Raw genomic sequence first — 13,485 nt, forward strand, 5'->3', positions numbered from 1 at the left:
CCATGACGCCGAGCCCGCCGCGTGCGCCGCACTTCCGGCCCCAGAAAGCCGTGCACTAAGGCACTACCTCCGGGTCGGCCCCGCCCCCGGCCGAGCCCCACCCTGTGGCTGGCTCTGCGATTCTCCACTGCGTAGCCGGTGGCTTCCAGGCGGGAGGGCGCGTTTGCACCCTCATGGCCTCAGGTGGGTTCTGGCACGGCTCTGGCATTCATTCGCCCAACGCGGGCCGGGCCAGGTCAGAGCGCTGCGTCCTCCTCCGTGACACGCTGAAATAACAACTCCCACCTGGGGAATCGAGGCCCTGTCTGCGGCCCACCCGTGCGTCTGCAGGGCGCTGACACCAGACAAAACGTGCGACAGTGGAGACTTCTATACTAAGAACACAATGAACCAAGGGTTTAATGGAGAAAGCAATGAAAACAGAAACGGCAGGGATACAAATAGACAGTCTGACAGGAATCAGAGCATGCTGGGAGGCGGGACTGGCTTCGCCTGATGCGAGGTCGGAGCAAGAGCCCTGTGTCTATCTTGCTGGACGGTCAGCAGCCCCTGGCAGCACCATCCACATTCCATGCAGCGAGGTCCCACGGAAAACACACCCGAGTGTCTGGCCAGGGCGCCCGGGGCTGGGCGGAGAGGATGCATTCCTCTTTCCAGGCTGCAGGGTCCGCGGGCGTGGACGGCTGGACCAAACGGCCAGTGCACGGCCCAAGGCTTGACCCACCACAGCACAACCGGCAGGTGGCTGGCCATCTGGGGCCCGGAGCTTGTCCGCCTGGGGCAGTACGCGGGGCCGAGGGCTACGAGAGGAATCGATCCGGTGGCGCCATGCCGGGCTGACCCGTGTCCAATGTGGATCCTCGAAGCCTCCTCGGAGCGCGAGAGATGGGGCGGGCGGCGCCGAGAAACCTTGTCTGCAGCCGGGGAGGAGCGCGACGCTGAGGGGCCACCGCTGCTGAGCCTCCATCCAGCAGTCGCTCTTGTTTGTCCTGCGCCCTTCGCGGCGGCAGTTCAGTGGCTGAGCTGATGCAGCCGCGCGGCGAGCGCCCAGCCGGCAGGACGCAGAGCCCGGAGAACGGCAGCCCGGGGCCCAGGCCCGAGGCGCCGCCGCCGCAGCCGCAGCCGCCGGCATGAGTAAAGCGGAGAGCGGGCGGCGCCGAGGACCGACAGAGGGACCGGGGGACTCGGAAGAACGGCGTCGCCCGAGAGGCTGCCACAGGCCTGGATCGTGTGAAGTCCGAGCCCCTCCGTCCTTTGGCCACGGCAGCGGTTCTGGGAAGTCCTGAGTGCTGCGGGGGGGCCAGGGGTGCTGACCCCTGGAAAGAGAGGCCCTAAGCCCCTTGCCTGCCCTTGAATTCCTCCACAACGGGAGGTCCACCTGCTGTACCGGGGGGCCAGGGGTCTGCTTTAAAACAGGCATTGGCCGGTTCCCTGCGTACACCTCCCACATTCCCAGTACTGCTGAGGGATGGGAAGGGTGGCTGGCAAGGCAGGAGCCCTATCCTTAGAAGGGTCGAGGATACCTGTCTCTCAAGGGGAACAAGAGATGGGTGAACTTAGTAGCTGAGAAGGGAGGTGGGCAGAGGAAGCTGGACAGTCAGGGCAGCAGTGTCCGGATGATCCCCCAGTGGGAGTAGGCTTAGAAGAGAGTCTGGTCTGGCTCCAGGGTAGCTCCCTGTAGAGGAGGGGAGGTCTTGCTCCAGGCGGGCAGCATTACTAGGTGGGCCTTGATGCAGAAGTTATGGCCACTGGACTGCTGGACAGATGGTTGACTTGGCTGCCCTGGCCATACCCAGAAGTCTGGTGGTAGAGAGGAGGTGGGTGAGCAGCCCCCTACAGGGCTAACCCTGACCTGGCCCTGCCCACCTGCAGCCCAGAGGCAGAGCGAGCGTGGCCCAGGCAGGCCCTGCCCGCAGCCCCCATGGAAGGTGCCATGCAGCTACTGAGCCGCGAGGGCCACAGTGTGGCCCACAACTCCAAGCGGCACTACCATGATGCCTTCGTAGCCATGAGCCGAATGTGGCAGCGTGGCCTCCTGTGTGACATCATCCTGCATGTGGCCGCCAAGGAGATCCTTGCACACAAGGTGGTGCTGGCCTCCTGTAGCCCCTACTTCCATGCCATGTTCACAAGCAAGTACCACAGTCTGGGTGGCACTTGGGGGCTCTCTGCAGCTCTCCCAGGACAGGTACCAGCCTGACTACTGTCCCCACAGATGAGATGAGTGAGAGCCGCCAGACTCATGTGACACTGCATGACATTGACCCTCAGGCCTTGGACCAACTGGTGCAGTTTGCATATACGGCTGAGATTGTAGTAGGCGAGGGCAACGTACAGGTGAGGCAGTGTGTCTCCTGCCAGATCTCCCCATGCCCTGGCCCCTCACAGGCCTCTCCCCAAACCCTCCAGTTACTTTCACAGCCTGGGCACCTCCCACCAGACCCCATCTCCATGTTCCACAGACGTTGCTCCCAGCTGCCAGCCTGCTGCAGCTGAACGGCATCCGGGATGCCTGCTGCAAGTTCCTGCTGAGTCAGCTGGACCCCTCCAACTGCCTGGGCATCCGGGGCTTTGCCGATACGAACTCCTGCAGTGACCTGCTCAAGGCAGCACACAGGTATGTGCTGCAGCACTTTCTGGACGTGGCCAAGACCGAGGAGTTCATGCTGTTGCCGCTGAAGCAGGTAACCTGCCCACAGGGCCCAACCCACATCCTGCTCCTTCCCACCCCAGCACAATCCTTCACCCCTTGCTCTTTGTTCCCCAGGCCTCGTTCCCAGCTTCTGACCCATGCCCACCCTGTGACCTGTCGCCTGGACACCCCCACCCTGTTCCCATCTCCTGGCTCTACCCAGGTCTTTGCCTTGGACTCTTCATCTCATCTCATCCTTAACAGCCTCTGCTCCTAAACCCCAGTCTTGGTTCCATGTCCCCAAGACTATTTGGGATCTAGGCCACGGCGATGGGCAGGGAGTGCAGAGGAGGTCTCCTGGGGGCCATGGACAGCACTGGGCTGAGCAGAGAGTACAGAGGAGGTCTCTTGGGGGTCATGGGACAGCATTGGGCTGGGCAGGGAGTGCAGAGGAGGTCTCCAGGCTGCCATAGGACAGCACTCGGCTAGCCAGGGAGTACAAGGCAGGTCTCCTGGGGTCCATGGGACAAGCTGGGATGGGCAGGGAGTGCAGAGGAGGTCTCCAAATGAGCCATGGGACAGCAATGGGATGGGCAGGGAGTGCAGAGGAGGTCTCCTAGGGGCCATGGACAGCACTGGGCTGGGCAGGGAGTGCAGAGGAGGTCTCCAAATAAGCCACGGGAAAGGACTGGGCTGGGCAGGGAGTGCAGAGGAAATCTCCTGGGGGCCACTGGACAGCACTGGGCTGGGCAGGGTGTGCAAGGCAGGTCTTCTGGGGGCCATGGGACAGCACTGGGCTGGCAGGGAGTGCAGAGGAGGTCTCCTGGGGGCCATAGGACAGCACTGGGCTAAGCAGAGAGTACAGCGGAGGTCTCCTGGGGTCCATGGGACACCACTGGGCTGGGCAGGGAGTGCAGAGGAGGTCTTCTGGGGGCCATGGGACAGCACTGGGCTGGGCAGGGAGTTCAGAGGAGGTCTCCTGGTGGCCATTGGACGGCGCTGGGCTGGGCAGAGAGTACACAGGAGGTCTCCTGGGGGCCATGGGACAGCGCTGGAATGGGCACGGAGTGCAGAGGAGGTCTCTGGGGGCCATATAATAATAAGCCATGGGAAAGGACTGTGCTGGGCAGGGAGTGCAGAGGAAATCACCTGGGGGCCACAGGACAGCACTGGGCTGGGCAGGGAGTGCAGTGAAGGTCACCTGGGTGCCATGGGACAGCACTGAGCTGAGCAGAAAGTACAGAGGATGTCTCCTGGGGTCCATGGGACAGCAATGGGCTGGGAAGGGAGTGCAGAGGAGGTCTTCTGGGGGCCACGGTACAGCACTGGGCTGGGCACGGAGTGCAGAGGAGGCCTCCTGGCGGCCATGGGACAGCACTGGGCTGGGCAAAGAGTACAGAGGAGTTCTCCTGGGGGCCATGGGACAGCACTGGGCAGAGCAGGGAGTGCAGAGGAGGTCTCCTGGCGACCATGGGACTGCACTGGTGTGGCCAGGGAGTACAAGGTAGGTCTCCTGGGTGCCATGGGACAGCGCTGGGATGTGCTGGGAGGGCAGAGGAGTTCTCCACATGAGCCATGGCACAGCACTGGGATGGGCAGGGAGTGCAGAGGAGGTCTCCTGGGGGCCATGGGACAGCACTGGGCTTGGCAGAGAGTACAGGGGAGGTCTCTTGCGGGCCATGGGACAGTGATGGGCTGGGCAGGGAGTGTAGAGGAGGTCTCCAAATAAGCCATGGGAAAGGACCTGGCTGGGCAGGGAGTGCAGAGGAAATCTCCTGGGGGCCACGGGACAGCACTGGGCTGGGCAGGGAGTGCTGTGGAGGTCACCTGGGCGCCATGGGATAGTACTGGGCTGGGCAGGGAGTGCAGAGGAGGTCTCCTCAGGGCCATGGGACAGCACTGGGCTGGGCAGGGAGTGCAGAGGAGGTCTCCTGGCGGCCATGGGACAGCACTCGGCTGGCCAGGGAGTACAAGGCAGGTCTCTTGGGTGCCATGGGACAGCGCTGGGATGGGCAGGGAGGGCAGAGGACGTCTCCAAATGAGCCATGGGACAGCACTGGGATGGGCAGGGAGTGAAGAGGAGGTCTCCTGGGGGCCATGGACAGCACTGGGCTGAGCAGAGAGTACAGAGGAGGTCTCTTGGGGGCCATGGGACAGCACTGGGCTGGGCAGGGAGTACAGAAGAGGTCTCCAAATAAGCCATGGGAAAGGACTGGGCTGGGCAGGGAGTGCAGAGGAAATCTCCGGGGCGCCACGGGACAGCACTGGGCTGGACAGGGAGTGCAGTGAAGGTCACCTGGGCGCCATGGGACAGCACTGGGCTGGGCAGGGAGTGCAGAGAAGGTTTCCTGGGGGCCATGGGACAGCACTGGGCTGAGCAGGGAGTACAGAGGTGGTGTCCTGGTTGCCATGGGACAGCACTGGGCTGCCAGGGAGTAGAAGGGAGGTCTCCTGGGGGCCATGGGACAGTACTGGGCTGGGCAGGGAGTGCAGAGGAGGTCTCCAAATGAGCCAAGGGACAGCTCGGGTCTGGGCAGGGAGTTCAGAGGAGGTATCCAAATGAGCCATGGGACCTACTGGGCTGGGCAGGGAGTGCAAAGGAGGTCTCCTGGGGTCCATGGGACAACACTGGACTGGGCAGGGGGTACAAGGCAGGTCTTCTGGGTGCCATGGGACAGCACTGGGCTGGGCAGGGAGTACAGTGAAGGTCACCTGGGCGCCATGGGACAGCACTAGGCTGAGCAGAGAGTACAGAGGAGGTCTCCTGGGGTCCATGGGACACCACTGGGCTGGGAAGGGAGTGCAGAGGAGGTCTTCTGGGGGTCAGGGGACAGCAGTGGGCTGGTCAGAGAGTGAAGAGGAGGCCTCCTGGCAGCCATGGGACAGCACTGGGCTGGGCAGAGAGTACAGAGGCGGTCTCCTGGGGGCCATGGTACAGCTCTGGGCAGGGCTGGAGTGCAGAGGAGGTCTCCTGGCGGCCATGGGACTGCACTGGGGTGGCCAGGGAGTACAAGGCAGGTCGCCTGGGTGCCATGGGACAGCGCTGGGATGGGCAGGGAGTGCAGACGAGTTCTCCACATGAGCCATGGGACAGCACTGGGATGGGCAGGGAGTGCAGAGGAGGTCTCCTGGGGGCCATGGGACAGCACTGGGCTGGGCAGAGAGTACAGAGGAGCTCTCTTGGGGCAATGGAACAGCAATGGGCTGGGCAGGGAGTGCAGAGGAGGTCTCTAAATAAGCCATGGGAAAGGACCTGGCAGGGCAGGGAGTGCAGAGGAAATCTCCTGGGGACCACGGGACAGCACTGGGCTGGGCAGGGAGTGCCGTGAATGTCACCTGGGCGCCAAGGGACAGCACTGGGCTGCGCAGAGAGTACAGAGGAGGTCTTTTGGGGGCCCCGGGACAGTATTGGGCTTGGCAGGGAGTTCTGAGGAGGTCTCCTGGCAGCCATGGGACAGCACAGGGATGGGCAGAGAGTACAGATGAGGTCTCCTGGGATCCATGGGACAGCACTGGGCTAAGCAGCGAGTACAGAGGAGGTCTCCTGGGGTCCATGGGACAGCACTAGGCTGGGCAGGGAGTGCAGAGGAGGTCTTCTGGGGGCCACGGGACAGCACTTGGCTGGGCATGGAGTTCTGAGGAGGTCTCCTGGCGGCCATGGGACAGCACTGGGCTGGGCATAGAGTACAGAGGAGGTCTCCTTGGGACCATGGGACAGTACTCGGCTGGGCAGCGAGTGCAGAGGAGGTCTCCTGGTGGCCATGGGACAGCACTGTGGTGGCGACAGAGTACAAGGCAGTTCTCCTGGGTGCCATGGGACAGCGCTGGGATGGGCACGGAGTGCAGAGGATGTCTCTGGGGGCCATTACACAGCCCTGGGCTGGGCAGGGAGTGCAGTGAAGGTCTCCTTGGTGCCATGGGACAGCACTGGGCTGGGCAGGGAGTGCAGAGGAGGTCTCCTGGGGGCCATGGGACAGCACTCGGCTGGGCAGCGAGTGCAGAGGAGGTCTCCTGGCGGCCATGGGACAGCACTGTGGTGGCCAGGCAGTACAAGGCAGTTCTCCTGGGTTCCATGGGACAGTGCTGGGATGGGCACGGAGTGCAGAGGATGTCTCTTGGGGCCATTACACAGCACTGGGCTGGGCAGGGAGTGCAGTGAAGGTCTCCTTGGCGCCATGGGACAGCACTGGGCTGGGCAGGGAGTGCAGAGGAGGTCTCCTGGGGGCCATGGGACAGCACTGGGCTGGGCAGAGAGTACTAGGCAGGTCTCCTGGGGGCCATGGGACAGCACTGGGCTCGGCAGAGAGTACAGAGGAGGTAGTCTGGGTGCCATGGGACAGCACTGGGATGGGCAGGGAGTGCAGAGGAGTTTTCCACATGAGCCATGGGACAGCACTGGGATGGGCAGGGAGTGCAGAGGAGGTCTCCTGGGGGCCATGGGACAGCACTGGGCTTCGCAGAGAGTACAGAGGAGGTCTCTTGCGGGCCATGGGACAGCAATGGGCTGGGCAGGGAGTGTAGAGGAGGTCTCCAAATAAGCCATGGGAAAGGACCTGGCTGGGCAGGGAGTGCAGAGGAAATCTCCTGGGGGCCACGGGACAGCACTGGGCTGGGCAGGGAGTGCTGTGAAGGTCACCCGGGCGCCATGGGATAGTACTGGGCTGGGCAGGGAGTGCAGAGGAGGTCTCATGGGGCCATGGGACAGCACTGGGCTGGGCAGAGAGTACATAGGAGGTCTCCTCAGGGCCATGGGACAGCACTGGGCTGGGCAGGGAGTGCAGAGGAGGTCTCTTGGCGGCCATGGGACAGCACTCGGCTGGCCAGGGAGTACAAGGCAGGTCTCTTGGGTGCCATGGGACAGTGCTGGGATGGGCAGGGAGGGCAGAGGACGTCTCCAAATGAGCCATGGGTCAGCACTGGGATGGGTAGGGAGTGCAGAGGAGGTCTCTTGGGGGCCATGGACAGCACTGGGCTGAGCAGAGAGTACAGAGGAGGTCTCTTGAGGGCCATTGGACAGCACTGGGCTGGGCAGGGAGTGTAGAGGAGGTCTCCAAATAAGCCATGGAAAGGACTGGGCTGGGCAGGGAGTGCAGAGGAAATCTCCTGGGGGCCACGGGACAGCACTGGGCTGGGCAGGGAGTGCAGTGAAGGTCACCTGGGCGCCATGGGACAGCACTGGGCTTGGCAGGGAGTGCAGAGGAGGTTTCCTGGGGGCCATGGGACAGCACTGGGCTGAGCAGGGAGTACAGAGGCGGTGTCCTGGTTGCCATGGGACAGCACTGGGCTGTCAGGGAGTAGAAGGGAGGTCTCCTGGGGGCCATGGGACAGCACTGGGCTGGGCAGGGAGTGCAGAGGAGGTCTCCAAATGAGCCAAGGGACAGCTCTTGGCTGGGCAGGGAGTTCAGAGGAGGTATCCAAATGAGCCATGGGACACTACTGGGCTGGGCAGGGAGTGCAAAGGAAGTCTCCTGGGGTCCATGGGATAGCACTGGACTGGGCAGGGAGTACAAGGCAAGTCTTCTGGGTGCCATGGGACAGCACTGGGCTGAGCAGAGAGTACAGAGGAGGTCTCCTGGAGTCCATGGGACAGCACTGGGCTGGGCAGGGAGTGCAGTGAAGGTCACCTGGGCGCCATGGGACAGCACTGGGCTGAGCAGAGAGTACAGAGGAGGTCTCCTTGGGTCCATGGGACACCACTGGGCTGGGAAGGGAGTGCAGAGGAGGTCTTCTGGGGGCCACGGAACAGCAGTGGGCTGGGCAGGGAGTGAAGAGGAGCCCTCCTGGCAGCCATGGGACAGCACTGGGCTGGGCAGAGAGTACAGAGGCGGTCTCCTGGGGGTCATGGTACAGCTCTGGGCAGGGCAGGGAGTGCAGAGTAGGTCTCCTGGCGGCCATGGGACTGCACTGGGGTGGCCAGGGAGTACAAGGCAGGTCGCCTGGGTGCCATCGGACAGCGCTGGGATGGGCAGGGAGTGCAGAGGAGTTCTCCACATGAGCCATGGGACAACACTGGGATGGGCACGGAGTGCAGAGGAGGTCTCCTGAGGGCCATGGGACAGCACTGGGCTGGGCAGAGAGTACAGAGGAGGTCTCTTGGGGCAATGGAACAGCAATGGGCTGGGCAGGGAGTGCAGAGGAGGTCTCCAAATAAGCCATGGGAAAGGACCTGGCTGCGCAGGGAGTGCAGAGGACATCTCCTGGGGACCACGGGACAGCACAGGGCTGGGCAGGGAGTGCAGTGAAGGTCACCTGGGCACCAAGGGACAGCACTGGGTTGGGCAGAGAGTGCAGAGGAGGTCTCCTGGCAGCCATGGGACAGCACAGGGCTGGGCAGAGAGTACAGAGGAGGTCTCCTGGGGGCCATGGGAGAGCACTGGGCTAAGCAGCGAGTACAGAGGAGGTTTCCTGGGGTCCATGGGACAGCACTAGGCTGGGCAGGGAGTGCAGAGGTGGTCTTCTGGGGGCCACGGGACAGCACTTGCTGGGCAGGGAGTTCTGAGGAGGTCTCCTGGCGGCCATGAGACAGCACTGGGCTGGGCATAGAGTACAGAGGAGGTCTCCTGGCGGCCATGGGACAGCACTGTGGTGGCCACGGAGTACAAGGCAGTTCTCCTGGGTGCCATGGGACAGCGCTGGGATGGGCACGGAGTGCAGAGGATGTCTCTGGGGGCCATTACACAGCACTGGGCTGGGCAGGGAGTGCAGTGAAGGTCTCCTTTTCGCCATGGGACAGCACTGGGCTGGGCAAGGAGTGCAGAGGAGGTCTCCTGGGGGCCATGGGACAGCACTGGGCTGGGCAGAGAGTAGTAGGGAGGTCTCCTGGGGGCCATGGGACAGCACTGGGCTCGGCAGAGAGTACAGAGGAGGTAGTCTGGGGGCCATGGGACAGCACTGGGCTGGGCAGGGAGTGCAGAGGAGGTCTCCAAATAAGCCTTGGGAGAGGACTGGGCTGGGCAGGGAGTGCAGAGGAAATCACCTGGGGCCATGGGACAGCAGTGGGCTGGGCAGGGAGTGCAGAGGAAATCTCCTGGGGCCACGGGACAGCACTGGGCTGGGCAGGGAGTGCAGGGAAGGTCACCTGGGCGCCATGGTATAGCACTGGGCTGGGCAGGGAGTGCACAGGAGGTCTAATGGGGCCATGGGACAGCACTGGGCTGGGCAGAGAGTACAGAGGAGTTCTCCTCAGGGCCATGGGACAGCACTGGGCTGGGCAGGCAGTGCAGAGGAGGTCTCCTGGCGGCCATGGGACAGCACTCGGCTGGCCAGGGAGTACAAGGCAGGTCTCTTGGGTGCCATGGGACAGCGCTGGGATGGCCAGGGAGTGCAGAGTACGTCTCCAAATGAGGCATGGGACAGCACTGGGATGGGCAGGGAGTGCAGAGGAGGTCTCCTGGGGGCCATGGACAGCACTGGGCTGGGCAGAGAGTACAGAGGAGGTCTCTTGGGAGCCATGGGACAGCACTGGGCTGGGCAGGGAGTGCAGAGGAGGTCTCCTGGCGGCAATGGGACAGCACTGTGGTGGCCAGGCAGTACAAGGCAGTTCTCCTGGGTGCCATGGGACAGCGCTGGGATGGGCACGGAGTGCACAGGATGTCTCTGGGGGCCATTACACAGCACTGGGCTGGGCAGGGATTGCAGTGAAGGTCTCCTTGGCGCCATGGGACAGCTCTGGGCTGGGCAGGGAGTGCAGAGGAGGTCTTCTGGGGGCCATGGGACAGCACTGGGCTGGGCAGAGAGTACTTGGGAGGCCTCCTGGGGGCCATGGGACAGCACTGGGCTCGGCAGAGAGTACAGAGGAGGTAGTCTGGGTGCCATGGGACAGCACTGGGATGGGCAGGGAGTGCAGAGGAGTTTTCCACATGAGCCATGGGACAGCACTGGGATGGGCAGGGAGTGCAGAGGAGGTCTCCTGGGGGCCATGGGACAGCACTGGGCTTGGCAGAGAGTACAGAGGAGGTCTCTTGCGGGCCATGGGACAGCAATGGGCTGGGCAGGGAGTGTAGAGGAGGTCTCCAAATAAGCCATGGGAAAGGACCTGGCTGGGCAGGGAGTGCAGAGGAAATCTCCTGGGGGCCACGGGACAGCACTGGGCTGGGCAGGGAGTGCTGTGAAGGTCACCTGGGCGCCATGGGATAGTACTGGGCTGGGCAGGGAGTGCAGAGGAGGTCTCATGGGGCCATGGGACAGCACTGGGCTGGGCAGAGAGTACAGAGGAGGTCTCCTCAGGGCCATGGGACAGCACTGGGCTGGGCAGGGAGTGCAGAGGAGGTCTCCAAATGAGCCAAGGGACAGCTCGGGGCTGGGCAGTGAGTTCAGAGGAGGTATCCAAATGAGCCATGGGACACTACTGGGCAGGGCAGGGAGTGCAAAGGAAGTCTTCTGGGGTCCATGGGACAGCACTGGACTGGGCAGGGAGTACAAGGCAGGTCGTCTGGGTGCCATGGGACAGCACTGGGCTGAGCAGAGAGTACAGAGGAGGTCTCCTGGAGTCCATGGGACAGCACTGGGCTGAGCAGAGAGTACAGAGGAGGTCTCCTGGAGTCCATGGGACAGCACTGGGCTGGGCGGGGAGTGCAGTGAAGGTCACCTGGGCGGCATGGGACAGCCCTGGGTACGCAGGGAGTGCAGAGGAGGTCTCCAGGTAGTCATGGGACTGCACTGAGCTGGGCAGAGTGTACAGAGGTGGTCTCCTGGGGGCCATGGGACAGCACTGGTCTGGGCAGGGAGTGCAGAGGAGGTTTCCAAATGAGCCATGGGATAGCACTGGCCTGGGCACGGAGTGCAGAGGAGGTCTCCTGGGGGCCATGGGACAGCACTGGGCTGTGCAGGGTGTACAAGGCAGGTCTCCTGGGGGCCATGGGGCAGCAGTGGGCTGGGCAGGGAGTGCAGAGGAGGTCTCCTGGGGTCCATGGGACAGCACTGGGCTGAGCAGAGAGTACAGAGGCTGTGTCCTGGGGACCACCGGACAGCACTGGGCTGGGCAGGGAGTAGAAGGCAGGTCTCCTGGGGGCCATGGGACAGCGCAGGGCTGGGCAGGGAGTGCAGAGGATGTCTCCTGGGGGACATGGGACAGCACTGGGCTGGGCAGAGAGTACAGAGGAGGTCACCTGGCGGCCATGGGACACCACTGGCCGGGGCAGAGAATACAGAGGAGGTCTCTTGGGGGCTATGGGACAGCACTGGGCTGGGCAGGGAATGCAGAGGAGGTCTCCTTGGGGCCATGGGAAAGCACTGGGCTGGGCAGGGAGTTCAGATGAGGTCTCCAAATAAGCCATGGGAAAGCACTGGGCTGGGCAGGGACTGCAGAGGAGGTCTCCTGGGGGCCATGGGCCAGCACTGGTCTGGGCAGGGAGTGCAGAGGATGTCTCCAAATGAGCCATGGGACACCACTGCGCTGGGCAGGGATTGCAGAGGAGGTCTTCTGTGGGCCATGGGACTGTACTGGGCTGGGCAGGGAGTTCAGAGGAGGTCTCCAAATGAGCCATGGGAATGCACTGGGCTGGGCAGGGAGTGAAGAGGAGGTCTCCTGGGGGCCATGGGACAGCACTGGGTTGGGCAGGGAGTGCAGATGAGGTCTCCAAATGAGCCATGGGAAAGCACTGGGCTGGGCAGAGAGTGCAGAAGAGGTCTCCTCGGCGCCATTGGACAGCAATGGGCTGGGCAGAAAGTACAGAGGAGGTCTCCTGAGGGCCACAGGACAGCTCGGCGCTGGGCAGGGAGTGCAGAGAAGGTCTCCTGGGGCCACGTGACAGTACTGGGCTGGGCATTGAGTACAGAGGAGGTCTCCTGGGGGCCATGGAACAGCACTGGTCTGGGCAGAGAGTGCAGAGGAGGTCTCCTGGGGGGCATGGGACAGCACTGGTCTGGGCAGGGAGTGCAGAGGAGGTCTCATGGGGGCCATGGGACAGCACTGGGCTGGGCAGGGAGTACAAGGCTCGTCTCCGGGGGGCCATGGGACAGCGCTGGGTTGGGCAGGGAGTGTAGAGGAGGTCTCCTGGCGGTCATTGTACTGCACTGGGGTGGGCAGAGTGTACAGAGGTGGTCTGCTGGGGGCCATTGGACAGCACTGGTCTGGGCAGGAAGTGCAGAGGAGGTTTCCAAATGAGCCATGGGACAGCACTGGGCTGGGCACCGAGTGCAGAGGAGGTCTCCTGGGGGTCATGGGACAGCACTGGGCTGTGCAGGGAGTACAAGGCAGGTCTCCTGGGGGCTATGGGACAGCACTGGCCTGGGCAGGGAGTGCAGAGGAGGTCTCCTGGTAGCAATGGGACAGAACTGGTCTGAGCAGAGAGTAAAGAGGCGGTGTCCTGGGGGCCATGGGACAGCACTGGGCTGGGCAGGGAGTAGAAGGTAGATTTCCTGGGGGCCATGGGACAGCGCTGGGATGGGCAGGGAGTGCAGAGGAGGTCTCCTGGGGGCCATGGGACAGCACTGGGCTGGGAAGGAAGTACAATGCAGGTCTCCTGGGGGCCATGGGACAGGACTGGGCTGGGCAGAGAGTACAGAGGAGGTCTCCTGGGTGTCACGCGTCACCAGTGCGCTTGGCAGAGAGTGCACAGAAGGTCACCTGGGGTCATGGGTCACCACTGTGCTGGGTAGGGAGTGCAGAGAAGGTCCTCTTGGGGCCATGGGTTACCACTGGGCTGGGCAGGGAGTGTAGCGGTCTCCTGCGGGCCTTGGGAAAGCACTGGGCTGGGCGGGGAGTGCAGAGGAGGTTTTTGGGGGCCATGGGAAAGGACTGGGCTTGGCAGGGAGTGCACAGAAGGTCACCTGGAATCATGGGTCACCACTGGGCAGGGCAGGGAGTGCAGAGGAAGTCTCCTGGGGGCCATGGGACAGCACTGGTCTGGGCA

The 13,485-nt window shown here is 63.3% G+C and overlaps 1 pseudogene; it reads left to right on the plus strand.

Annotated features, from left to right (window-relative positions):
- The first annotated feature begins 1,921 nt into the window (after nt 1-1,921).
- The window catches only part of LOC143386479 (AT-rich interactive domain-containing protein 1B-like), a 232,276-nt pseudogene continuing 220,712 nt past the window's right edge, over nt 1,922-13,485 (plus strand).

This window comes from Callospermophilus lateralis, unplaced genomic scaffold (genome assembly GCF_048772815.1).
Source record: "Callospermophilus lateralis isolate mCalLat2 unplaced genomic scaffold, mCalLat2.hap1 Scaffold_1096, whole genome shotgun sequence".
In the NCBI taxonomy this organism is placed as follows: Eukaryota; Metazoa; Chordata; class Mammalia; order Rodentia; family Sciuridae; genus Callospermophilus; species Callospermophilus lateralis.